General features: G+C 43.8%; 1 long non-coding RNA gene across 1 annotated transcript; it reads right to left on the bottom strand.

Moving 5' to 3' along the window:
- Positions 1-19,125: 19,125 nt before the first annotated feature.
- Positions 19,126-26,322, bottom strand: LOC115286533. The gene is made up of 4 exons (XR_003906110.1): positions 26,245-26,322; positions 25,535-25,971; positions 19,721-19,783; positions 19,126-19,210 (listed from the first exon to the last, which is right to left on the bottom strand). It is a non-coding gene; the product is annotated as an uncharacterized LOC115286533 (long non-coding RNA).
- Between the last annotated feature and the right edge of the window lie 928 nt (positions 26,323-27,250).

Below are 27,250 nucleotides of genomic sequence, written 5' to 3'. Positions count from 1 at the left end.
TTTCTGTTTTTGTCTTTACCTAGGAAGGCCCCTTGCAACATTTATCCAATGCCTCCAAGGAGGAATGAAGGTAAATGCATTCCATTTGCCATCCTGACTTAATGGGGTTGTTTCAAACTGTGCATGTCCCCAGACTATTTGCTCCAGCATGGGCTAAGAAGAGAGATGGAGCAGTAAGGTTGTGTTCCATTAAGGGCAGTGAGAGAAAATAGGGCACATTTTCCCTCTGGGTTTTCCCAGTAATGAATGATGGGGATGTCCCATTGATCATTTCTGTTCCTCTGCATTCATAGGTCTCAGCTTTCTCCAAATAACTCAGACTTGCTGTCCTCTCTTTGGGAAGCCACCACAGAGTGAGCAATAAGAATAAGTTTCGAGCTGTCTGCAAGTGTGTGGATGGTCACCCTCACTCTCTGAACTACTTAGAAATTAGGGGCCTCAGTACAGTGGCTTATTGTAGATACAATCATAGATAATTTAAGGATAAATACTAATTTCTATAGCACCACCTTAGAGTTGTTTGATATTCAAATAGAGAACATGTTGGGGAAAAAATTAAAGAGTGTATTAAGGAATTTTCTATGTTACAGAACATATCAGATAGAAATGGTATTATAAGCTGTACTTCTCTTTCTGCACAGGGCAAATCTGCATGTTTGTTATATCTAGAAAAAATGTATTTAGAATATATAGGTATTCAATATATTGATCTGTGTGTCTTTTATTATCTCTTTAAGTTTCAAGTACCAGAGGGGAAAGTTAGCAGATGTGTTAGCATTGAGCTAGAAGGGACAAGAAAAGTATCTCTCTCTGGTGTCTCCTCAAAGGCCCTTGGGAACAAGGACAAATGGGTATTGACAACTTGGCCACAAGCTAACAACTGGAATCAGAGATCTGTCTTCATTCAAGATGAGCACACATAACCCATAATAATTCTGCATGGCTGTGATGCTCTGAAATTACCAGCCTGGCTCCTTACTGCATTCTAATGGCAGGAATTTCAGAAATTAATACTGAGGGTACCAGGTAGGGAGAAGTTGTGGACATGAGGATACAGCCTCCCCATGGAAGATGTAAAGTGGTTTGCAAACATTTTTACTTGCGAAATTTCTAGGTTGCAAGAAAAACACACATTATTTTGTGAATTTTACTTCCATAAATTAAAATCAAAACAAAACATGAGGCTATGTCATTAAGACACTTGCAGCTGCCAAGTAACTGAACTTACTGAGAAGCTTATACAATAAGTTATTAGATTACACAATATAAAGACCAGAGGCAGGGAGGGGACCAGGAGTGTTGTGTTAGAGTTCAGCTCCATATCTCTGCAACTTCTTACTCTACACATTCCACTTGTGCCGCCTTCATCAACAGGCTAGTAGCTAGATGGTTATAGCTGGTCAAGGCGTCTGGACAGTACCAGTGCTGAAAGGAAAAGGGTTCTGTCTTCCAGCCCTTTGTTGGGATCAAGAAACCCTAGATGCCTTCATGCAGGATCACCTTCATGCTTCATAGGCCAATGGCTCGAGGGCCAATTCTGACTGAGATGGGAACTCTATAAGCAGGAGCCCGCCTGTTTCAGTTATCAAATGTTGCATAACAAACTGCCCCCAAAGGACTGGCTTAAAGAAACTATTATTTGCTCACAATGTTATAAGTCAGGAATTTGGTTGGACACAGTGGAGAAGATTCATTTCTATTCCATGATAACTGGTTTTTTAATTAGGCAACTGGCTAAACTGTTCAGTCAGGGCCACATATCCGGGACCTAGAGTTCAGTTCTTGGCTGAGCTTCTTGGTTGTCCTCCATGTTGAGAGCTCACATGGCTAACTTGAGCTTCCTCACAGCATGGTGATCTCCGAGTTCAAAGAACACAGTTCCAATGTGCATGTGTTTAACAGACCTCTACTTTATCACATTTCCCAATATCTCATTGGCCAAAGCAAGTTATCTGGCTGAGCCCAGAGTCAATATGGGAGGGACTATACAATGAGAGGCATGGCTTACTGGGGCCATGAATGCAACAGTTACCACATCAACAGTCTGGTTCATCCTGAGTCCTGTCCAGCCCTGACCCTGTGCTCCAGTTCTGATGATTGTGCCTCTGTTGTCTCCAGTGAACTTCTACCTTTAGCAGCTTTCTTTATACCCACAAACTAAGTCGCAGGTAATCTATTAAAAAAAAAAAAAAGAATCGCAACACCTCTCTTCTCTGCAGCTCAGGAATTTTTCCAGACTCTCCCTTTGTCACTCGTCCTTGAACCTCTTCTCTCTCTGCTTTTCCATCTTTCTAGCTATGAATGTTACCACATCCAACCTCACTGCCTAGCGTCTTTCAAATGACAACTACTACACAAGACAGGCTGTTTGAGTCCAGGCTTCAACCCAGATTCTGACTCTTAGACTATCTCCTTATTTCCATGCACCAGAGCCTACTGGATGTGATGCCCATCCCAGGGTTCTGCCTGGGCTTCTGGGTCCAGCACCTTAGACTCTGCTTGGCTTAGGAAAGCACTCAGATATCTGTGTTTGCCTCATGACCCTGAGCCCTTGACTTGGAATTTATTTAGACTCCAGTTCCTCTAGGACTCAGTTACCCCTGCTCTCCCCACAGGATAAGCCCACCCCAGATGTAGGGATTCTGCTGTTGGCTGAGACACTTCCATGTTAAAAGGAGCTACCTATCTTTTAGGATGTGCAACATCCCCAGGTCCAAGGATCCCTTTATATATGGTCTGCCTGGAAGGACATCCCTGTTGCTTCATTATGAACAGGACATTCAAACCACCTTAAGCAGGAGCTGAGGATTTATGGACTTACATAATGAACCCATGTGAAGGTGGAACCAACTCCAAAAATAATGGATGCGAGGACTGGAGCATAGTCAAGACCTGCTTTCTAGTTCCACTTCTCAGCATGATGTCTCCAAATGTTGGCTTCACCTTCACTCTCTAAAGACAGCTTTCTCTAATGTCAGAAACTGGCCATCAGCAGCCCTAGGATCTCTAGTGGATATAAATTTCAACACTCAAAGCAAAATTCTTTAGCTTTCTCTCAGAGCAGATGATTTTATACCAAAGCTAGTTAGCAATAGAGAGAGAAGATAGAGAGGTTTATATCTTCTTTTAAAGCATTTATTTTTACTTCTCTTCTTACCGTGTTGTAACCTGTTGAAGAAAAGGAGAGAAGAAGTAGAAGAATGGAGAATAAGCAGCTCAAGCCCATGGGTCCCTCGGGTTCTGAGAGTCCCCATGGCAACCATTATAGTGGTCCCAGCTGAGTTCAAGCCCCATGAAGCCTCCCCTCCCTAGGGTGGCTAAGGAAAGGCTTTTAAATACTTGGTTGAGTATATAAATTCAAAACCCTTAGCCAAGACCTTTGGAGTCAGAAGAGTTTTAAAACTTCTCTGATTTTAGATACAGTACATACCATAGACTGCCATTAGCTAGTCTATGATAAAATGTGTGAATATTCACACTTTTAGGATATATGATGTATATATGGAGCTGCTGGAGTCCAGCTCCTACAGGTCCAGGGGCCCCTGAAGGATGGACGGTGTCGGCACGAGAGTGAGGAGAGAGCCACAAATTTCTTTCTTGGTCACCAGGCAGGCATCTCCATTCAGTCTGCTTTGGTGTCTTTTCTACTGGTTAAGCAATAAAATGACATCAGGAAATAGAAATTATTTACAGATTCTGACTCTTAGTGATAAGATGCTTTAATCATCAAAGGTGTACAGATACAAGTTTTACAGCAGTATTTTTGTAGAACCACCCCAAATTACTCTTGGCATCAGTCCCCAAGATTAAGAAAGTAACAAACCTATCTTATTTTGTATGGGTTGGTTTTTGGCCAATAATTATGACTTTGTTTTTAATTAACAAGTTATAACCAAGTCATGTAATGCACTTACAGTAAGGTTAAGTAAATTTTACAACCAAGAGAATAACAAGATGTTTTTAGTGAAAAACAGGATAATATTCATATTATTTAAGTTAGTAATGCTAAAACTAAAACATAGGTTAACTTGCATATAGATAGGCTGGGAGTTATTTTATCTAGCTCATTAACCACAAGAGAAAGAATGTTTGTTAACAAGTTGCTAGAGAAAGCCCTTTCTTTGATGAAAGCATAATGGGGGCCCTATGTGTGTTGACCTTGCACCTGGGTTTCTAATTTTTTATTCATTCTCATAGCTGAACTCAGTACAAGGCAGGGTATTTGTGACTCCAATTAGCAAAGGTATATGCAGCAACTTATGTCCGATCCTTGTCTCTTTCTTATCCCTAAGTTAGGCTCTTCTTCTCCGGGCCAGAGTTAATTGTAACTCTTATGTTCTTAGAACCCCCTTATGTTTTAGGTCTGCAAGGCTCATTAGAAGAGTTTTTGTTGAATATTCATAATGTTTTGATCCAAAATCTCTTATGCAGGGACAGGAAAATGCCTTTTCTTATGGGGTCACTGTGTGGGGAATATCGGCCTGATTTGGAACATTGTGAGGCCTAATCAATAGCAACAGGCTTAATTTCACATGAGCAGTAGTAGCAGAAGGAGATACCAGTTCCACCTCTCACGGCAGGAGCCGTGCAATGTCTGCCATTTCCTTACTGTGACCCTGTCATCCAGCGAGACCGGTGCGGCTCCCAGCATGGATCCTCTTGTTAGGTCAGGTCAGCCTTTGCTACTAAATGCATAGTAAAACCTTTTGCTTTTCAGAAATTGAGGATTTCAGATTAAGGGATAAGAGATTGTGGGTCTATAAAGATTATGGAATGTGATAACTAATACCTGGACTATTGGTCCAGATGATCTCTGATAGGATCTTGACTCTGTGGTTAATTGAGCTTGTGTCATGTGCGTATTCCTGTGTCCCACATCTCTGTCCTACCACGCCATGCCTCCACCATCAGAAACACCACAAACCACCCCTTCCCCGATATTTTCTGTCTTACTGCTACCATCTAACAATCTACTTTCAAAAAAGAGGTGACACTTATAATGAATTGTCTGTCTCCCAGCAGAAGATCATCAGTGACACCTCCATATGGTCCTACATTTTTGTTTCCCTAGGTTGTTGTAAGATGTCCACAATTTCAATTCTTTTTCTCCACCTGGACTCTCATCCCCATAAAGCTCAAAATATCCCCTAATCAAACCCAATTTCCTATTCCTTCAAATGCTCTTACTGTCCCCTCTGAAACTCATGGTCCAACATCAGCAAATTCTCTCAATTCTTAACCACTGAATGTTTCCTCTTCCTTACTCTGATGAAGGTAGGCTCTTCCTGAGGAGGACACCTTTCCTCACCCCGACAGCCCTCTCAAATCATAGATTTATCTCACCCTACTCATACTGCTAAGCCTGAGTACAGAAAATGTCCTTACTCCTCACTGCCATTTTCAGCCCTTCATTTTTCCTGTATAAACACACACACAGCTTCTTCGAAAGTTATGCCCCATGCTAGAGTACTATAGCATCTATTGCCCCTCCTTATTGGAGTCATTTAAAGGTCTTGGGGTTACTCCTCTTCATTGCCCTTTCTCTCCCTCTTACTGCCCCTACATAACTTGATGCTTTTGGTGTTCATGTAGATGATACTTCCAGGACCTTTACCTCTCAATCTCGATCTTCTCATCTCCACCTACTTTGCTCACCTAACATCTACTTACCCTCACCCTGTTCTTGTCGTCACCATTTACTGAACTTTTCCATAATCTGTATGTTGAATATCCCATTCTCCAAACACAGTCTCTCAAGCTTCTTCCTTCTCTACTGCAATTGCACTGATTCTTAGACCACATTGAGGTCTCTAACCCTGCCATCATTTCACTGTCCAGTTGTACCCCAAAATCCTTGATTAGATTCCAGGCTCTATTATCATAAACATTCCTTCACAGATATAATAAACTCATTTGCTCCTTTCATCCTCTGTCATACTCACCTTGCAAAAAACTCAGTCCTGGTTCAATCCAACTTTCTAACTGCTCAATACCCACAGAGCTGAACGTGGTCAGAGAAAAAGCATAAAACTAGGATGACTTGTCTCTGTTTAGTCATTCCAGTGAGCCTGTAGTGCTATTTGTCACTCCTACCACATTCCTTAGTCAGCTCACTCCTACTCAGTGGTGAGTAATTCACACCTTCTTTTCTCTTCTCAAGTTGCCCACCCTCTTCCCATTCCTACTCTGAGATGAAGACCTTGCCTGTTATATCATGGAGAAAATAGAAGTAATCAAAAGAGAACTTTCATATGCCTCCATATGGATTTCTCACCCTCTCATACTCATACTTGGTTTTTTTTATTCTATGTGGTCTTTCATTTCAACTTTTCTCTGGGTGTTTAGTTCAGTCTCTTCCTTCTGAAGATTATTATTCCCATCTCACTTTTTCATTATATTTCACTGTATTTTTCCACTATAGCCACCTCAAATAGGTAATGGTAGCCCCCAAGACTACCTGACTCCCAGTATGAAAACCTGATTGGTCCAGCTTGGGTCAAGTGTTCACCTCCAATCCAATCATCTGTGACCATTGAAGAGGATTTAAATTGCAAGTGAAACTCTTATAAAAAGATGTTGCTCTAAAAAAATGGTGTCAGAAAATTGAAAATTTAAGGAAAAAAAGGTGAAGAAAATATAGGACAGAAAATAGCCAAAAACAAAACAGAAAACCCTTCCAAAAATCTGTCTTTCACTGGAAGAAAAAAACATATGAATATAAGACATTTAACAATGTAAGGAACATAACTTTGTAGAAACTACTGAGAAGAAAGGGAACATTACAAGAAAAATCTGAGGAAAGCATAAGTATAATGAAACATATTTTTTTCTGTATCCCATAGCCTGTAAGAGTCCCAGAGACCAGAACTGTCCCTACTGGTATATATAATATAGTATGTAACCTGGTACCTAGCTAGCATCCAGTATTTGTTGGATTAAATAGAATCCCCTAGAAGATAACCATGGGCAGAGGTGAGGGGAATGACAGCATCGTGAGCACTGCATTTCTCCTCATCTATTGACAGGCAGAATTCGTTTTCCTGGAATGTTGAATTTTTCTCTAGCACTGAGTACTATATGAAATTATGAAGATAAATCTTTATTTGGGTGACATTTAGTCACATAATGGACAATGGCTTCATCTAAGGCTTTGCAAAAGATTTAGAAGTGCCCTTCAACTGTCTGTTTCTTATATTATCCTTCTTTAAAAGCCAAGGGCATAATGCTACATCATAACTTCAGAATGGCATTTCTATGGAGAGATGAGCTAATGTGGTGGAGTGGGCTGCTTTCTGACCAAAGGCAGGAATAAAGCTGAGAAAACCTGGTGATATGGTATTGAGCTATGGGTAGAGGACTGGGAAACAATGATATAAATGAGAATCATCTGGGAGAATTTTTCAAAATGTAAATCGCCCCGCCCTGCCCTCACCCCCCACCCCCACCACCTTCCATGATTCTGATATGGCCTGGGTCCCTGAGAGTAGGGGTAGGGAAAGATCAGAAAGAATACTGGCATATATATTTTAAGAAACACAGCTCCCTTTCCCTTCCTTTCCCCCTCACGGTCTTGAAAACCAATGACCTAGAAGGATGCATTTGTATTTGATATGTCTTTCCCAAATACCAGTATACATTTTATGTATGCATATATGTACATATTTATATGCCATCTCATTCCAGAAAGGATGGCAGATGGCTTACAAAGCTACATAAAATACAAAAAAAGGAGCACAAAAAATAGAAACAAAATACCAAAGAGAAAAAAGTTAGAAATTTAAATGTGAGTAGCTCTAAGTGTGTTTTCACAAAGTTCACTTGGCTTTGATTCAAGAGAGGCTGAGCTCACTGAAAGGAGACATAGGGCTGAATGCAAGCTGGATGGTCAGGGAGCACATAAGCTTTAGGCACTGGAGAAACCAGCCGTTTGTCACCTGACTCTTGAGTTCTTACAAAATGTAAATAAACTTACCTGAAAGAGAGGGGGGCAGCAGGAGTCCCATTTTGTAAAACTAAGGGTTTTTCAGGAGCCACATTAGAAAGATAAAAGTTAGATTTGAAGGAGTTAGCAGGCAAGGTCAAGGATTGTTATTGTTACTTGTCTTCTTATTACCTCTCCTAACCAGAGAGATGCCTCAGATTGAGGCACCTTGAATCCAGCCTTTTTTTTTTAATTCAAGCTAGTTAACCTTTAGTGTAATATTGGTTTCAGGAGTAGAATTTAGTGCTTTGTCATTTACATATAGCCCCCAACAATTTGTTCATCCCAGCATATGCTCTTAATGCCCATCACCAATTTAGCCCATCCCCCCACCAACCTACCCTCCAGCAACCCTCAGTTGTTCTCTATATTTAAGAGTCTCTTATGGTTTGCCTCCCTGTCTGTCTTTATATTATTTAATTTTTCCTTCTCTTTCCCTATGTTCATCTGTTTGTTTATTAAATTCCACATATGAATGAAATCATGCATTTGTCTTTCTCTGATTGACTTATTGTGCTTAGCATAATATCTCCAGCCATCCATATTGCTGCAAATAGCAAGATTTCACTCTTTTTGATTGCCAAGTAATATTCCAGTGTGTGTGTGTGTGTGTGTGTGTGTGTGTGTGCGTGTGTACATACACATATATTCCTCATCTTCTTTATCCATTCATCAGTCAATGGACTTTTGGGCTCTTTCCATAATTTGACTATTGTTGATAGTTCTGCTATAACTCAGATTCCATCCTGACCAGTGGCTGAGTTACAAATTAGATGCCTGGGTCTTCCTAATCCTGATTCTATTTGATTGATGTTGCTTATTACACAAAACAAATTTATACTTGGAGCATGACCAGGTATTTATGTAAGATCCCATGAAAATATTGGTATACATGTGGAGTGTTGGGGCTGGGAAGGCATTTAGGTGAAGGAGAGCAGAGTGTCAATTAATTACATCCCTGGATAATAAGGATTATATCTAATATTACTTAGGGTTTGTTTAGTGCTGAATAAAATAACCAGTCATAGATATGTCTTAATACTCTAGGAAGAGTACCTTCTGGTTCACTCTATGATTTCAGATCCTTCAGGTAGTTGTCATAAGGAATGGCATATTGGTCTTAAAGGTACAATTTGATGATTATACAAGTTTAAGGATATATAGGGAGATATAAACAAGGGAAAGCAAATACTTAAGAGTACTCATGCAAAAAGGAGGAGAAGAAACTTTTCTTTAATGATTAGGTCTAATGATAGAAATAGATACCAAGTATTTACTAAATGCCTACTATATGCCAACTTCCATGAAGGATTATCCTATTCAAAGAGGAAGAAATTGGAATCCCAGATACATTTCTTACAAAAAGGAAGAAATAGGAATAGAATCCAAGTGACAATAGTATCCTTTCCCAATTCTGTCATCCATTCACCTCAGTACTGAAAGGTAATGATGCAAAGATAAATTAATTAAGAGAAAACTGAGCTGCCTTGCTAGTTTGGAGAGGTATCTTACTAATCTCCTTGGGACCCAGTAGAATGTATGTCATGTTATAAATGGTGACCAATGAGGTCATTCAATAATGTTGATTCTCTCTCCTAACTTCTCCACTTCCTCTCCACTCTGCCTTAGTTCAGCTGGAAGAAATATAAACTTGAATTGGGCCAAATTTACTGGTAAGGGCCTTATAATGGTTAATTTTATGGATCAACTTGACTGAGCCACAGGTGCCCAGATACTTGGTCAAACATTATCCTGAGTGTTTCTGTGATGATGTTTCTGGATGAGACTAATGTTTAAGTCTGTAGGCTGAGTTCAGACCTCCTTTCCTAATGTGAGTATACCTTCTCTAATCATTTGAAGGACTGAATAGGACAGGAGGGCTGAGGTTACTCTCAGTAAGGGAGAGTTTTCCTGCCTGAGAACCTTCAAACAAAAATATCAACTTTTTCCTGTCTTCATACTTGAAATGACAATTCAGTTCTTCTGAGTATCAAGCCTGCCCACCTTCAAACTAGTACTAAATCATCACCTCTCCTGGGTCTCCAGCTTGCCAACTCACCTTGCAGATCTTGGGACTGGCTAACCTCATTGCATGAGCCAATTCCTTATAGTGTGTGTGTGTGTGTGTGTGTGTGTGTGTGTACATTTAATTGGTTCTCTTGAGAACTCTAATACAGACTCAATGAGCAGAGAATCCATATTTGATGATTTAGCTTAAGGAGATGGGAATATGGGAATAGCTCTTAATATTTTGCTTGGTTGGTTAACTGAATTATGTATTCAAAGGTGGTCTACAGTAAATGACAAAATACCATAACTTCCTTGGTGTACTGTACAGGAAGGTATTCAAAGGCCTAAGTAGATTAGAATGCTAGAATGGATTGATCACATAAGACCTCCTCATCTGTTCTGGAAGGGCCCAGAGGACATACCCTTCACTAAGGCTGTAATAAATTCATGAAGGACCTTCTCCCCCAGCATCCTTAAAAGAGTTGGTGGCTGCTGTTCTCTCTAGGTCAGATATTAAAATGTGAATTGTGATTCCTAAATGCAATGGGGATGATAGGATTCTATGGGGCCAAGTGACAGAAGAGTCAACACAGTAATCAAAATATTCTGGCTCACAAGACCTTTGCCATTGACTGGTTGATCATGCTGTCCTTAGTACTAAAAGAAGGAATCTATTAAAATCTTATTTTAACTATATAGGCAGAAAAGCTCTACGTCTGGTGAACAGAAATCTGGCTTAAGTCATCAACCTAGAGAGTCACAGCCTCTCAGTCAATTCCCAGATTTGAGCCAATTTACCAACTCAGAGTCAGTGGGCCCTTAAAAAAAAGGTCTACTACACTGTCGAAAATTTATGTTGTTTACCTCCCTCCCTGCTTTCTCCAAAAGGATCTGTGACTATTTACCAGAGTGACTATGCATTAAGGGAAGAGAAACAATCAGATTTACCAGGTATTAGTAGGACACACAATCTGAATTGGCACTAATTCCTGTGGTCTACCAGCCAGAGTAGGGTTTATGAAGATCAAAAGTCTGGTGATCTTTTGATGTAGGTCCATTTCATAGTGGGCCCAGGAGGTCCCTGAAACCATCTTGTGGTTATTTCCCCAGTTCTGGAGTGCACAGTTGGAATGTACATACACAGCAGAATCCCCACATTGGTTCCTTTGTCTGTAGAGTGGGGGCTATTATGGTAGGAAAGACCTAGTGGAAGCCACTAGCCCTCTATACCTAGTAATAGTAGTAAACCAAAAGCAATACCACATTTCTGGAGAGATTAGTGTCACCATTAAGAACTTGAGGGATAGAGAGTACCACTACCACAACTTTGTATAACTAGCCTGTAATAGTTTGCCTGTGAGGACAACAGCTGGGATGTGGCTGTCTTAAACATAATCAGGTAGTGACTTCTGTTGTAGCTACTCTTCTAGATGTGGTTTTGTTGGTTGGAAGAAACCAACGCACCTCATGGGACCTGGTATATGTAGCTATTGGTCAAAAGTCCTTTTCTCTATAACTCTTAATAAGACCATCAGAACAATGCCAGCAATTCATCTTCACTGTTCTACCTCAGGGCTATAGAAACTCTCCAGTCCTATCTTATAATTTAGTCTATAAGGATATACCACCTGGTCAAGATGATGAAACGGCCTTTTGAAGACTCAGTTGTAGCTCTGGGTAGGTGGCAAAATACTGAAGGAGTGACACAGTCTCCTCTAGGAGACAGACTGTGCTCTGAATCAGTTTATGGTGCTATTTCTCCATACCTAGGAATCACAGGTTTGGGAATCAAATGGAAGTGGTACCACATATCATGATCCCTGGTGATCCACGACTAAAATTTTGCTATCTGTCACCTTGACTTTAGATTCTGCTGGGCTAGAGGTCTTAGTTCCAAAGGGATAAATGCTTCCACTAGCACTACAACAATTACTCCATTGAACTGGACTGCCATCTGGCGATTTTAACGCCTTGTTCAAGTTAATCAACAGGCCAGAAAAATTGAGGAAGGGGGAGTAACTTTATAGGTTAGGGTCAATGATCCTGCCTATCAAGGGAAAGTTGATGGGCAGTTTTCCTATCAAGAATGGTCAAGAGGAATATATCTGGATCGGAGATGATCCTCTGAGCCACTCTTAGTATTCCCATGCTCAGAGATTAATTCAACAACCTAATTCAGGCAGTACTCCTCATGGCCCAGACCCTTCAGCAATGAAGGTTTGGATAACCCACCACTAGGCAAGGAAGCTCACTAAGCTGAGGTACTTGAAGACAAAAATATGGAATGAGTAGTAGAAGAAATAGTTATTAAAACCAACTAAAATACTGTGACTAGTTGCTTAAAAACGATAATGTTTATGAATATTCCTTATTTTAGTATGAATGTTCATATGCATATTGACAGAATATTTTTATTTCTCTCTGTCTTCCCCTTATCATTCTACATCAGCTGTATTCATAGATATTAACATTGTATTTTAGTCTTTAAAGAAGAAGATATAAAAGGGGGAGTATGGAGGTGCCTCGGTGGCTTAATCTGTTAAGTGTCCGGCTTCAGCTCAGGTCATTTTCTCATGTTTCGTGGGCTCAAGCCCCACATCGAGCTCTGTGCTGACATCTAGCTCAGAGCCTGGAGCCTGCTTCACATTCTGTGTCTCCTTCTCTCTCTGACCCTCCCCTGCTCAAGGTGCCTCTCTCTGTCTCTTAAAAATAGTTAAAAAACATAAAACAAATTTTAAAAGGGGGAGAGCATGGATCTCCTAGGGGAAGAATGAACATTATCCAGAGCCAAAACAAAAACAAAAACAAAAAACAAAAAACAAACCTTTATATCCTCTTTCAGAGAAAGAGTATGTCTGTTTGCACACTGGATAGTTGTGTTAGAAGGGAGCATGACTTTGTTATTGTCTTTATTTGGAGATTAAGTATCATTTCAGGAGTGTGTACAAGTGCCAAGTGGCCGGAAAGAGGATTCTGGTGGCTTTGTAATGTGTCAATTTGATTAGTCTGAGCTACAGTTGCTGGAATTCCCTTTCCTGTGTGTTTCTGGTCAGGATGAGCCACAACAGCTCCTCTTGTGGGAGATCAGGGTGGGTGCTGGCAAAGAAAGAAAAGTGGCAGGTGCTTTATAGCTCACACATGTTCTCACTTGTCTGCTGGCTCATCTCATTGGTGTAAGGGAGTGGCCAGGACTGCAACTGCTCTAACTTGCCCTAAATCCTTCTTCAACTTCAGCAACTCCTGAATCCAGTGTGTGTTTCACTCCCAGATGTAGAGCCTGAGCTTCTGTGGGATGCCCAGAACACCAAGGCCAGGGGCAATGAGAACTGACAGGGGTTTCAGTTCATCCTCAAGCTCAAGGGCTCCAGCTTGTCCTTGTACTTCACATAAGTTTATATGTATATATAATGTATTACACATATTTGACCCTGTAGAACAGGAAACTTCCCACTATTTATTGATAAGGAGATGCAGATGTATAGATATACATAGATATATATTCTCCTGGTGGTTCTGCTTCTCTGATTGAATCCTGATGGTCTGATACGGGAGACTGGGGGAGCTCTGGGCACTAGAGACCTCAACCACAGCCAGTGCCAGGTTCTTGATTTTGCAAGAGAGTGAATTCAAGTATAGCAGAAGAAGCTTTATTGCAGAGCAAAAGAACACTGTGGGGAAGAGAAAATGTGGGTGCACTCAGAGAAAAGATCTGAGTTGCCCTGGGTGGATGTAGGGCTCTGGTTTTTATGGACACAAAACACATTAACGTGGGGTTCTGGGAAAAGAGAGGGATTTTCAAGAACTCTGCATATAATTACTATGCATGCCCTATGTTAGCTGCTACATGCAGGCGCAGTCTGATTTTTCTGGCATAAGCACCAAATATGCTCTGAGTGTACTATTGTCCCCCTAGCACGCCCAGTGGAGGGTCATTCACCGTCACTTGCAAGCTACCTGGGTCTTTGTGCCCATGCATACCTTGTACTTGAGCATCAGCAGGATACTTCTGACCATGAAAAACTGCAGGTGTATCGCCAGGTTGCCTAGTGGGCACAAATTCTGTTAGGTGTCAGACTCAGTTCCCCATTTTTGTTCCTCTGGCAGTTGCCCAACATTTCCCTATTCTACCTGCTTCAGATACAGAGGTCTAGCTCAAAGGATTAGAGACTGATGACTACCAGGCACACATCCTATGAGACTTTGGAGTTTACATCCTGGGCAACTGCCAGCAAAACAACTCCCAACTCTGTGTCTAAAGGAGACGACTTCACACCTTTAGGCTCTTCTAGGCTGATCCTTCTTCCCATTGCATGGTCTCAGGGAGGGGTTTGTGATAATGATGATGCCAGAGCAAGAAATGCTGAGAAAATGAGAAGTGACTACCAAGACCCTTGAATTATGTCCCAGGACTAGAATAATCACACGTCAGCTGTGCTTTTTAAGGACCCAGGATTCCTTCCTTATCCCTGCGCATCTTGGGAGAATATGACTTCCTGCTCCTTCCCAGTGAACAAGGCACCTCCTCCAGCCTTTAACTAAGAAGCACATATTCCCGTCCCATGAAACTGCACCTATTCCCGCTCTTGTCTGAGAAAGGTCTGTGAGTTCCCATTTTCAAAGCCTTCTGTCCTGCCACCCACTGTCTCCGGTGCCTTCTCTGTCAGCTCCCACCCCTCCCCCACACTAGCAGTTGACCTGGCATTCCTGGAGGGCCAATAACATTGTCTTCCACCTTTGATCATCCTGATAATATCAGGTGTGTCCTCTCCCGAAAGCTATTTTTTCCAGTGTGGTTCAGGAGCAGGGAAGGAGACAGAATTTTCCACTGAGGGATGAAGAGGAAAGCAGGACTCCCCAACTTCCTCCCCTCACTCTGGGTGTCAAAGGAGAGTGATAGGAAAGCCCTCTCTCTCTAGGACATCTCTACCCCTCTGAATCCCTCACACTTCTCCTTCCTCTGGGACAATATCACCCGAGTCATAACCAGGGGGCCCTGGGTCTCAGCTACACTGCAAGCTGCACCCAAAGCGGCTTGAGAGACTGGCCAGAGTGAGGGCTGAAGTCCAGAATCAAGGTGACACCAAGGTCAAGAGCCCTATTTGGAGAGTGAATCCTTGATACTGACTTGCTTAGCACTCAAGAGTCATTAAAAATACTCTTACTTCCTATAAACAAAGAAGTATAGATAGGATGTTTATCTCAAATCCTCTTTAGAACACTAAACATGCCAAACAAGGTGAGTGTTCAATAATAGAATATTGAGAAGCTACGAAAAATCATGTTTTCACTATTTTTAGTAAAAAAAGACAAGACCACAGGGGCGCCCGGGTGACTCAGTGGGTTGAGTTTCTCACGTGTGCTCAGGTCATGATCTCACAATCCGTGGGTTCTGCTTCAGATTCTGTGTCTCCCTCTCCCTCTCTGCACCTTCCCCACTCGCACTCTGTCTCTCTCTCTCAGAAATAAATAAACATGAATAAATTTTTAAGAAGAGAAGTAACCACAAAATTCTAAACCCTTTCGAAGAGTAAGTAGCAGGATGATATAAGCCCATTTGTTTATTTGCTTTAAATTTTAAATTACTGGCTATGTGCCTCCCTCCCCCCCAAAAGTCTCAGGCTTCTAGCAGTGAGTTCCTTTGGGGAGTACATTTGAAAAGGCAAAAATTTCTCTCTCCCATTATATGTAATTCTGAATCCTTAGGTTTACTTATCAATAATTATTGTAATTAAAAAATAAGGATTAAAAATCATGGTTTTGAAGACCAGAAAATGACACAAAATGTCTAGGACAGGTTAGTTTCTAAAAGCAGGATGCAGAACATGTAAAGGCTAAACACCCTCAATATATCACTAAGAAAAGGTGGTGGGAGTGGAGAGAAATATATTGAAAGGAATGAAATAATTCACCATGCAAATGCAGATCATTTCTGGGTATTAATATTATATATGACTCGTGTCCTCCAGGATACTTTTGTATTCTCAAAACTTAGTTTTTTAAATGTTTATTTATTTTAGAGAGAGAAAAACAGCATGAGAAGTGTGGGAGGGGGCAGGAGTCAGAGATTCCCAATGCGAGGCTCGAACTCACAAACCATGAGATTATGACCCGAGCCAAAGTCAGATGCTTCACTGACTGAGCCACCCAGGCACCCTCTTGTTCTCAAAGTTTCTAAAATGTAAATGAGTTTTTAAATCAGAAAAGATAGACATTATCTATTTTTGTGGTCAGATTTTATATTAATATAAAACAAAGCCCCGGGCCAGGGCAGCTGTGTGGCATTCACATTTCCTTATGTTTTTCCTCCAGAACAAAGTTCTTTGTGGACAGTTTTTCTCACGGATGCTGCAGTAGCTGTGTTCTTATGGAGACAGTTAAGGAAGAAAACTTGGACCATCTTGCCCCAGGAGCCAGCTCCATGGGCCACCTGGACTGGTGGCCGCCTGGTCAGGAACCCCCATTGTCAAGGGTGGCTATTGCCTCCTCCACCTTATCAATAAATGAGTTGTTAATTAACCTTCCTCTTATGCAGACTCTTTTTTTTTTTAAATCCAATTCTCTAATTCATTTCTGCTTTCAAGCATCATTCCCCTTATTTTACCCATAATAAATATTGAATAGACAGCATTTACTTATTGCCCAAAAAGCTCATTCAGTAGCAGGGCCAGAACCAGACACCCACCTCAATCATTCCGCCACTTGTTCACGCTCCTAGTGTGCGCCAGTCACTGCTGACGCTGAGGATTTAACACCCACACTGGCATCTCCCTTGTCCTTTGGGTGCTCATAATAGGTAGACAGGGAAGGGAGCCAGGTAGGAGCAAGAAACAGATTTAAAACTAATGGGAGTCACTGATGGTAATAAGCTAAGGAAAACCATAGTCATTACCACTGAAATTGGGAGAAAAAGTAGGATAGGGTAGTGGAGGAAAGCAGAGCTCAGGCTTCTCCATTTTCTGAGAGATGTGGTCCCAGGACCAACAGCAGCAGCAGCTCCTGGGACCTTACTAGAAATGCATGTTACTGGCCCCTTCCCCAGTCATCCTAGAAATCAGAAACTCTGGAGGTGGGGCCCAGCCATCTGCACTTTAACACATCCTCCTCCTTCCCCCTCCTGTCCCCTCAGCCCAGCCCCCATCACCACCACGGTGTGATTCTGACACCTGATGAATCTTGAAGACCACTCATCTCAAATTTAGTGAGCGGCAGATGCTAAACTCAGGAAAGTAAACCCACGGTAGAAAAACCCTGGCACAGATGAGTCACGTGCGCCTCCTGGAGAGACCAGAAAACGCACCCCTGATAGAGGCTCTCTCAAGATAAGCTCCCAAAATGCCCGTTCCAATTGTAAATTGAGATCTGGGACCATTTGTGATACGCCAGTTCCAAAGGTGAGTTTAATGCCACTTGGAACAATTCTGAGGAAGGACTCTATCGCTTGTATTTCAGCCATTCCCAGGAGTGCTGAGCTCGACAACAGCCAAAGTCCATAAATCTAGAGAATCATGTTAAATTCAAGCCTGCACAGGTGGTGGGATGTGATAAGGGCTTTATTAGAAATGTGAACACAATGCGACAGAACACACAGGAAGCAATCACTGCTGCCTGGAGACCGTTAAAAGAAGTCTTTTCCAACAGACAACATTTAATACGGGCGTCAATAACTGGTAGAATCTTACCAGGTAGAGAAAAGATGAGGAGCAAAGGTCAGGACGTCTCAAAGGCCTGTGGGTGGGCGAGAAGGATAGAAAGGTAGCCATGGGCCAGATTAGGAAGCGCCCAGTACCCAGTCAAGGAAGATAAACTTGCTTCTGCATAAAGTGGAGACATTGGGAAGATTTGAAGCAGAGAAATGGTGTGATGAAATAGACAAATAGATCATTTGGTGTGGGGGGAAATGGGCTGTAGGAGGGCCAGGTGAGTGAGAGTCTGGGTGATTGTTATCTTTAGTTCTTTGTATTTTTTCCCATCACAAATGTATTTTAACCATCACTTCCTTTGCAATTAACAAGTGCGGCCTTGAAGAGAAGTGACCCAGGGCACAGACACCCTGGAGACCCAGACTTAGGAGACTAGAAGAGCAGGGATCCAGGTCACAAGTGGAGCGTTAGCTCCGGCAAAGAGGAGGGGCCATTTGTCCTTTGAGATCAGAAAGAAAGAGATACAAATTCATGAAATACAAATTTTTGGAAGTGGAGTAGAGTTGAGATCATTTGTGCCAGAGTGCTCTGTTTCCTCAGTAATGAAAACAGCGGGCTCATGGCCGGAGAATCCAGGGCGAGCGCTGGAGGGGGGAGCTGGAGGAGAGCAGCAAAGGTCTGGAACAAATAACGGCCAGCAACACGCCCTGTGGTGTGTGTTAGGTGTCAGGCACAGTGCTAAGCGTCTTATGTCTATTGATACATTTAATCCTCACAACAAAATCAGGAGGCAGACACTATTATTATCACACCCATTTGATTTTATCTTTTAACATTATTTAATGTAAAGTTTATTTATTTACTTGGAGAGAGAGAAAGAGCTGGGGAAGGGCAGAGAGAGAGAATGAGAATCCAAAGCAGGCTTCACGCTGCCAACACAGAGCTCGATGTGGGGCTCAAATCCACAAACTGTATAATCATGAGCTGAGAGGAAATCAAGAGTCAGAAGCTTAACTGACTGAGACACTCAGGCGTCCCTTATCATACCTATTTTATAGAAGAGAAAACTAAGGCACCAAGAGGTCATAACCATATAGGTGGTAAGAGCCAAAGGTAGGATTTGAACCCACACAGTCACCAGCCGGTGTCAGGCTTTAGAAAAGGAATACCCCAGGATGGCTGAAAGATCAAGTCGTATTGAAACCTCAGCCGAGTTTCAGAACCGCGCCTGTCCCATGGAGTCCGTCAGAAGTCCTGTTTGACCCACTCCTCCACGGAGAAGCTCAGAAGGGCCGCGGCACGTCCTCTGGAGGGAGGACTTCCCGGGCCACCATCAGCGTCGCCGTGCGCCCATCCACAGAAGGCCACCGGAGCCCCCGCGGCCCGTGAGAAAGCCGGGGCTGGCGCGTTCCCATGGGGAAGGCCGACCGTGGGCAGCGGGCGCCTCGCAGCGCGGGAGCCGCGGTGGGAGGAAGGCGGCTTCCCAGCCCCGCGTCCTCGCCTCTTCCCAAACGCCGAATTGGAAGTTCTTCAAGTATTTGGGGGAAGAGCAGCTGCCAGCAAAGCTGAATCAAAGGATCTAAAAATAGTTAAAGAAAACACAAAGACAGAATGTGAAAATCAGATTATTCGGGAAGCCGAGCCAAACTTAGGAAAACTACAAGATGGGTGGGGAGCAGGAAAACAGAAGGGCCGCCTCCCTCCTCAGTGCCCATGACGCCCCTGGCTGTGGTCTCTTCGCTTAGCTGGGCTCTCTCCGCTGCTCCTCCGCGGTAGAAACTCGGGTCACCCTCGCTGTACACCAAGGCGTTCACCTTGGCAGCCCACCTGTTCTAGTCCTGTGCTCGCATCAAACAAAATCCTGGGATGGGAGAGAGGTTTCTACACCACTCCCTGCCATTGATGGGATGGACCCGCCTTACATGCAAGGGGTAAAAATTAAACCTAAAAAAGTGCCTGGCCCTTGGTTCTTACATGCAACATTTTGAAGTGCCCATAAGGGACCCAGAGAAGGTTTGGGTCAGTTAGGATGCCTTTGGCTGCCACATCAGAAAACCTTCCCAAAGAGTGACATCACCCATATACTCACCCTGCATTGTCTGTGCTCAGTGTAGTGGTTGCCAGGGGGAGGGGCATCGTCAGTGTCCACCTCCTGAGTGAAAATAGAGAATGGCTCACAATCTGCTCACTACTTAACGCCCTCCTCTTCCTAGGGGGCGGTAACACATTTCCCGGCTATGACCTGCATTAGTCTCTCTGGCCTTCTCTGTCTTCTGGAGGCCAATGCATTCTGCAGCTCATGGGCCCTTTGTCCATCTTCAAAGCACGACACTGCAACCTCTGTTTCTATGGTCACATCTCTTGCCCCACCCTCTTTGTAAGGACCCTTGTGGTTACATTGAGCTCACCTGGACCATCCAGAATGGTCTCCCCATTTCAGTATCCTTAATGTCATCTGCAAAGTCTCTTTTGCCATTTAAGTTAAAATATCCATAGGTTCTGAGGATTAGGACATGGACATCCTTAGGGGGGCATTGTTCACCCTACCACAGGCTCTCCGAAATACTTTGTTAGCTATGTTCTCTGTGCTCTCACTCTAAGGAACCAAGCCACCCTTCCTAAAGATTTATGTCAGATAATTCTAGAAATTTCCACATGTGTTCCTTAGCCCTGTTGGCTAGCCCATGGCAGTTTGGCTGTCCCATGGCAGATATAATTAGGTTAATGGTGACCCTTTAACTTGAATCACCATGGTGGTGCTTCTTGACAGTGTGTATTAGTCAGAGGTTTCCCAGAGAAACAGAAGGGATTAGAATATATATAGAGAGAGATTTGTTATTAAACATTGGATCACACAGTTATAGAGTCCAACAAGTCCAAAATCTACAGAGCCCAGGTTGAGTCCAGAGGCCAAGAGCTGCCCTGGAACCAGGAAGAGCTGATGTTCCAGTCTGAAAGGTACCAAGAAGGAGAATTCTCTCTTGGTCAGGAAGAGCCAGCTTTTTTGTTTTATTCAGGCCTTCAACAGATTGGATAAGGCCCACCCACATTAGGGAAGTCCATCTGTTTTACTCAGTCTGCCAATTTAAATATTAATCTCATCCAGAAATACCTGAAAGAACCATCCAGAATGTTTGATCAAATATCTGGGCACCTGATGGCCCAGGCAAGTTGATGCCTCAAATTAACCATCACACAGTGGCCATGACAAAGGTGGCAGATGTCCTGCTCAGGCCCTACTGAGCCCTGCTGGCATGGGTATCACCAAGCACCTATATGGTCACTGGTGCTCACTGGTCTGCACTGGGGGTTCCCAGGGGCACCCAATACCATTGCCCATCAGCACAGTAAACACCAGTGGGCTGCTGCAGGCTGCCTGGGGTCCCACAAAGAAGGCATAACATACCTAGTGATGTTTGCATCAACCCCTTTTTGGGGCCCCCTGCTCCCCGCAGAGGGACACAACATGGCCCACCTCACTTCATCCCCTTCCCCACCCTTTGAACCAAACTATGCCCTTGAACTTTCTCTCCCCTTGCCTCTCTTCCCTCCTCCCCCACCATCAGCTCTCCATGTGATCAGTAAGCCTGAATCCAAAGATAAACAATCCAAAATTTCAACCAGCCTGGGGAGCCTGCTGAAGATCTCCAATTCTTCCAGATGAAACCAATTAGTCTTTGATGTCAGCAGTGCCCTGAGCATCTGGGAGTGGAGAAGTGGGAAGGTGCGGGGCAGTGGGATAAGACTAGGGGCCTCAAGTTATACCAGATAGGCCCTGCCCTGTCTGCTGGCCTAATGGTTTCTCTAAGAACAACCTGGTTTACCAGCCACGCCCCCCCCACCCCCACACACAGAGTCCGTCCTCAGGCAGCCTTGCTGGTCCTGAGCTGCCCTGGAAACTTGAGCATGCTCCTTTAGGACTCATCTCCCTTCCCTCCCTCCCTGCCCCCAACAGCAAAGGGCAAAGCAGCCAAACAAAAGAGTGGGTCTCCCCAGTCTGACTTATCAGTCAGCCCTGCTGATCTGGACAGATACAGATTTCCCAAGACCATAGGAAAAAAGCATAAATATTTAATGGAAACCTAATCTAGTTGAGCGTGTGGAGGTTGGATAAGAAAGCCCTCTGGGGCGAGCAAGCAGGATCTGCACGGTGCAGGCGGCGCCCCGGAAGCTGAGAGCTCAGAGGCCCCCCGGAAGGAGGCTGACTTCTTGGGCCGGGCTCACAGAGGTAAGGGACAGCATGGCCATTGAGCAGGTTTCAGGTTTAGGGAGCACAAGCTACTCAGGGGCCCTTAACAGAAACCTCATCTCTCAGAGTTCTGTTTACATATCTAAGAAGACTTGTCTCATTTGAGCTTTAATACCAGCATCTTGAACAGTTCCCCAGTGTCAGTAGGGACCTAGATTTCTCTTTCTGCTGTGTCTTCCTAGCATGTGGCTTCCATTCTCAAGGTTATGAATGATCCAAGATATCCTTGGAGCCTCCAAATGGCAGGCTAGAAGGAGGAAAGTCAAACTGGCAAAAAAAAAAAAAAAAAAGAGAGAGAGAGAGAGACAGAGACTTCTTCCAGTGTATTTAGCTCCTTTTTAGCAGCCTCTCCTGCTCATGTGAAATTCATTTGTGCTTCTCTTTCAAAGAGGGAAGCCTGGTCTCGGGACCAAGCTGCAAGGTACCGGGGCACCTGGGAAATACCCTTTTATGGGACTAGTTGAACTGGGTTTATTGCTCCCACCTCCAAATAAAATCAGGCTCCTGTTACTAAGGAGGTAGGAGAAATGAATATTCAGGAAGGCAACAAGCAGGCCACAAACGCCTCCATCCTTGCGAGTCCCCTTCCAGGTTCCTCCATTACAGCCATTCTGCTCACTTCCTCCACTGGTGAGGACCAGTCTGGAGAGCAGGATTGGGGCTAGGGCAAAATTTAAGGAGGACCTCACTCTCAGGTTTGTGCCAGTGCTGACATTATACTTGTGTGAACCTGAGAGTGAGATCCTCCTTAAATTTTAGACCTAAGGCACCTTGTGGGGCCTCACCCTAGTCCCAGCTCCGCCTTAGAGTCGCAGGGGGGAAATCTCATCCCTTCTTTCTTCTCATCACATTGTGCAGAGCAACTTCTTCCCATTCCATCTGGTTTTCCACAACAAACAAACCTTCCTTGTGAACCTCAGGATTTAGATTAGCTTAGAATTCTCAAGATCTTGGACCTCTTCAGGCCCTCTAGAACACACAGCCCTCATAGCCACGTACCCATTCCCCCCAAGAGAGCAGGTGAACATGTGTGGATGCTGCCGCGTCAGGATGGGCGAAGCCAGTCAGCCCCATGGCACAGCATCTCCCTGCTTTGGATCTCAGAACTGCTGCAGAAGGCTTGGAAAGAAGCAAGGGCTGTGGCTGGCATTGTTCCCTCCGCCTCCCACCTCTGCTTTGAGTTCTTCCAAGCACACACCAACCAGGCTAACACTAGCATTTCTCCACCAGCTGGCCTGAAACAAGTTGGGATATGTTGTGGCTTCCATATACAGTGGGTTAATTTCCAGTCCAATTATAATAATGGTAATAATCAGCCACACTCAGGGAGCTGGCAATTACCACTATTTTTAACTTGCATCACTAAAGCAAATGGTTTTATGTACAGCTGGTTCCAAGAGGGCTGAGTTGTCTCCAGCTGGGAAAATCATGTACCAGAGTTACGGCCCATCCTTCTTTCCTCTGATGTTCTCGCTCTAGTGTGGCATCACCCACAAGCTCCAGGCTCATGGAACCGTCAACCTGTTTCTTCCTTCTTGCCCTTCCTTCCCAGCTGGCTCTCCAAGCAAGCAGAGATCTGATTTATCCTGTTACCACCAGTGGACACCCAGTGGCTCTCAAACTCTGAGCCCCACTCAGGGGCCCTATCCTTACCCCACCATTCCCAAAGAATGTATATTCCAAGTTTTATTTTGACAACACTCTTTCTGAACCCTGGCATGGGTCTCCTGGCTCCGGGCATTTTTCTGACATCACCACGAGCCTGATCTCCTCTCTCACAATCTTTGCCAAGAGAGAGGAGGTGTTGGCAGAAAACCAGGAGGCCCACACTTACTAGGGATCAGGAGGAAGGGAACAGGGAAAAGGAGACCCTGCAGCTTTCATGTCTTACCCCACGGATGAGAAGGAGTGGGTCTAGAGAATTCCTTGTGAAGGGCCTGGAAGGCTTCTGGGGCAGACAAAAACCTCTGGAGAGGGGAAGGGGGCATGACCCTACTTTGCACTGTCTGTTTCTGTGGTACTTGAGTCTATCTCTCATCTCCCCTTCTATACCATGAGGCAGAGACTGTGTATTTTGCTGTCGTCATCCAGGACAGTTTCTGACACTGTGCCTAGTAAGTATTTGCTAAATAAACAAATACCATTGGGCACTTCTGCAACCTGGATATGCTCAGACCTCACCAACCCAAGGTTCAAAATAAGACCCATTAATATCACCAGTGTATCATCTATGTCATATTCGAAGGAGCCTATAGACAGTTTTCCTCTGTGTGTTCCTCACTGGTTGTTACAAATGGATAAAGGGGAGAGCAGAGAGCACTAGGATAAGGAGAGAAACGCATATAACTTGGGTATAAAATTTAAGGGGACACCAAAAAACTTGGTGACCAAGATAAATAATATTGTGAGGCACCTGGGTGGCTCAGTTGGTTAAACATCCAACTTAGGCTCGGTCATGAGCTCATGGTTCATGAATCCAATCCCACGTCAGGGTCTGTGCTGACAGCTCAGAGCCTGGATCCTGTTTGGGATTCTGTGTCTCCCTCTCTCTCTCTCTGCCCCTCCCCCACTCACACTCTGTCTTTCTCTGTCCCTCAGGAAAAGAAAAGTTAAAAATATTTTGAAAAAATATAAAATGATATTTTAACACACCTGTGTTAGTTCCTAGGGCCGCCATTATAAAGTACCACAAACTGGACAGCTCCAAACCACAGAATTGTTCTTTGTCGTGATTCTGGAGGCTGGAGGTCAGAAGCCAAGGTGTCAGCAGGCCGTGCTCCCCCTAACAGTTCTAAAGATGAATCTCTCCTCGCCTCTTCTTAGCTTCTGCCAGTTGCAGAAATCTCTGGCGTTCCTTAGCCTGTCACTGTGTCATTCCACTCTCTGCCTCTGTCTTCATGTGTAGGTCTTCTGGTCTTCTCTTTGTGTCTCTGTGTCTCACGTGACCCTCTTACAAAGGCACCAGGCACTGGACGTAGATACTGTCCTGCCTCAGCACAACCTTATCTTAACTAATGACATCTACAAAGATCCTGTCTCCAAGTAAGGTCACATTCTGAGCTTCTGAATTTGAGGGGGCATTATTCAATCCAATACAGCAATATTTTTTAATCAAAATTAATGCAAAAAATCAATGGAGAGCAAATTTTAAGTCTAAATAATGTTTTTGATTTCTTTTAATTTTTGAGAGAGAGAGAGACAGAGCATGAGTGGGGGAGGGTCAGAGAGAGAGGGAGACACAGAATCTGAAGCAGACTCCAGACTCTGAGGTGTCAGCCCAGAGCCCAACACCGGGCCCAAACTCGTGAACCCTGAGATGAAGATCTGAGCCAAAGTCGTTTGCTCAACTGACTGATCCATCCAGGCGCCCCTTAAAATTCTAAATAAAGATAGAATCTGATCCTGCACAGCGTGATGCACCTTACGTCCCCCACATGCCCAGCCCTGATGAAACCAGATCTGGAAAAAGCCTCCACAGCAGGGTCAGGGACTAGGAAGACACTATAATCATGGATTTCTTCTATCAATTCACTCTGTACACCTTCTCCTGAGAAGCTGCTGTCTGTTCCTGGGATTTGACCTCTTAGGTGTCAAAAAACATAAGCAGCGTTGCCAACACTTCTTTTCCCTCTGGTGCCCGCTGTCCGTACTCACAAGACGCCATTCGTAATGAAAGGCAGGCATTTTGGAAAGAGGAGGGGCCCATGCTCTCTGCCAGATGAGATCCAGTCATTGCCAGTGAGGGTCTGAGAGAATGAAGACAAGAAGAGGCATCCCCAAGGCTCCAGCCCTGCAAGGAACCCTAGGAAAACAGACCTGTGTTTGCACAACAGACTTAGCAGAATTTCCAGAGAAGTCCACCCACCCTCTCACAATTTCTGCTTGTCCGTTGGCTTCTCAGCAAGGGAATATATGAAATAGCACCACCTGGGTTGCCGTGATTCAAAAAGTAGGTCATAAATATCCTTGAATCAAATTACTGGGGCTAATGGCTGGCAGTGGACATCAGAGCGTGCAGGTTCCACATGGTATATTTCTTTCCTTTCTGGAGCTGCGGAAGTGAAAACACCAACATTTCCAAGTCTCTCTCACTGTGAAAGAAAAAAATGGCAGATAATTCAGTATTTTTGATATCGATGGATTTTTTTAGTACCTACAAAATTCCGTGTGCTTCCTACATGTAATTTCCACAAAATCACACTTATGAGGTTGATACTGAAAGGAGGAAAGACTGACTCGCCCAAGTGTGCCCTTACACGTGGTGTCAGGATCTGAACCCAGGGGGCAGGCTTTCCTCTGAACACCCTCTGTCTGGTTCACAGACCACAAACAAACTAGCGATTCTGATAGATTTACGACCGTACAGCTGGTTGCTCTTCTGGGAAGTTCAAAGACTGAAGGCAAACTTGCTCTACATCACAGGCCTTTGAAATGGATATTCCATGACCCACTTCTGGGAATTTACCCCAAGGACACAATGAGTAACACACCCAAACTTGATCTATAAGGCTGCTTCAAGCCAGGTTACCAATGACAACAGAAATTGGGGGGGGGGGTGCGGGGGATATCCCAAATAAGAAATGTTTAAATAAATTAATATACACTTATGGTTAAAGTAACCCAGCCCTGTGTGGTTGCCCTATTATTTAATACACAGGTAAAATAACTGGACATCTCATTCTTTATGACACAGGATTCCGGAATCTGTCTAACAATCCGTGGGAATGGCTGTTGCAATTGGAGATAGCCGCTCCCCACCCCCGACTCATGCTGCTCTCTGCATCTAATGTCTTTTGGCCATATTTTTACCCTCCTTCCACCAGACTGCAAAAATGAGACCAGCTCCCCTTCCTTCATTCTCAGGGAATCAGTGGGGTGTACAACTGTGTGGGCAGTAATCTTTCCTGGAATTTTATGATTTAAAAAATGTAAGACAAAAATAAAATGTAAGCATCAAAGTCAGACATCAATATCCCTCTATCCATCTTCTGTGCTTCAGTACAGCGAGCTCCTTGCTGAGAATCTCACCTCTTCATCCCCGCCCACCTCCTCCCACTGGAGTTCATTCTTACCTTCTACCGGAGTCCTTCTCCCTTTCCTGGGTCCAAGGCCACAGTCCCTGATTTCAGACTCCTAAAGAAAGCCAAAACTCTACCACTATCAGAACAACTCAAGGAGACAACGTTTTGCTGCCATTTATCTCCCTTCTTTTTTTAAAAATTTTTAATTTTTTAAGTTATTTATTTATTTATTTTGAGAGAAAGAGAGAGAGAGAGATTGAGAGAGAATCCCAAGCAGGCTCCTCACTGTCAGCACGGAGCCTGAGGTGGGACTCATACTCACGAACAATGAGATCATGACCTGAGCCAA

Source organism: Suricata suricatta, chromosome 3, assembly GCF_006229205.1.
Source record: "Suricata suricatta isolate VVHF042 chromosome 3, meerkat_22Aug2017_6uvM2_HiC, whole genome shotgun sequence".
Taxonomy (NCBI): domain Eukaryota; kingdom Metazoa; phylum Chordata; class Mammalia; order Carnivora; family Herpestidae; genus Suricata; species Suricata suricatta.
The sequence above is the reverse complement of the archived record's forward strand: the minus strand, read 5'-3'. Positions and strand labels throughout refer to the sequence as shown.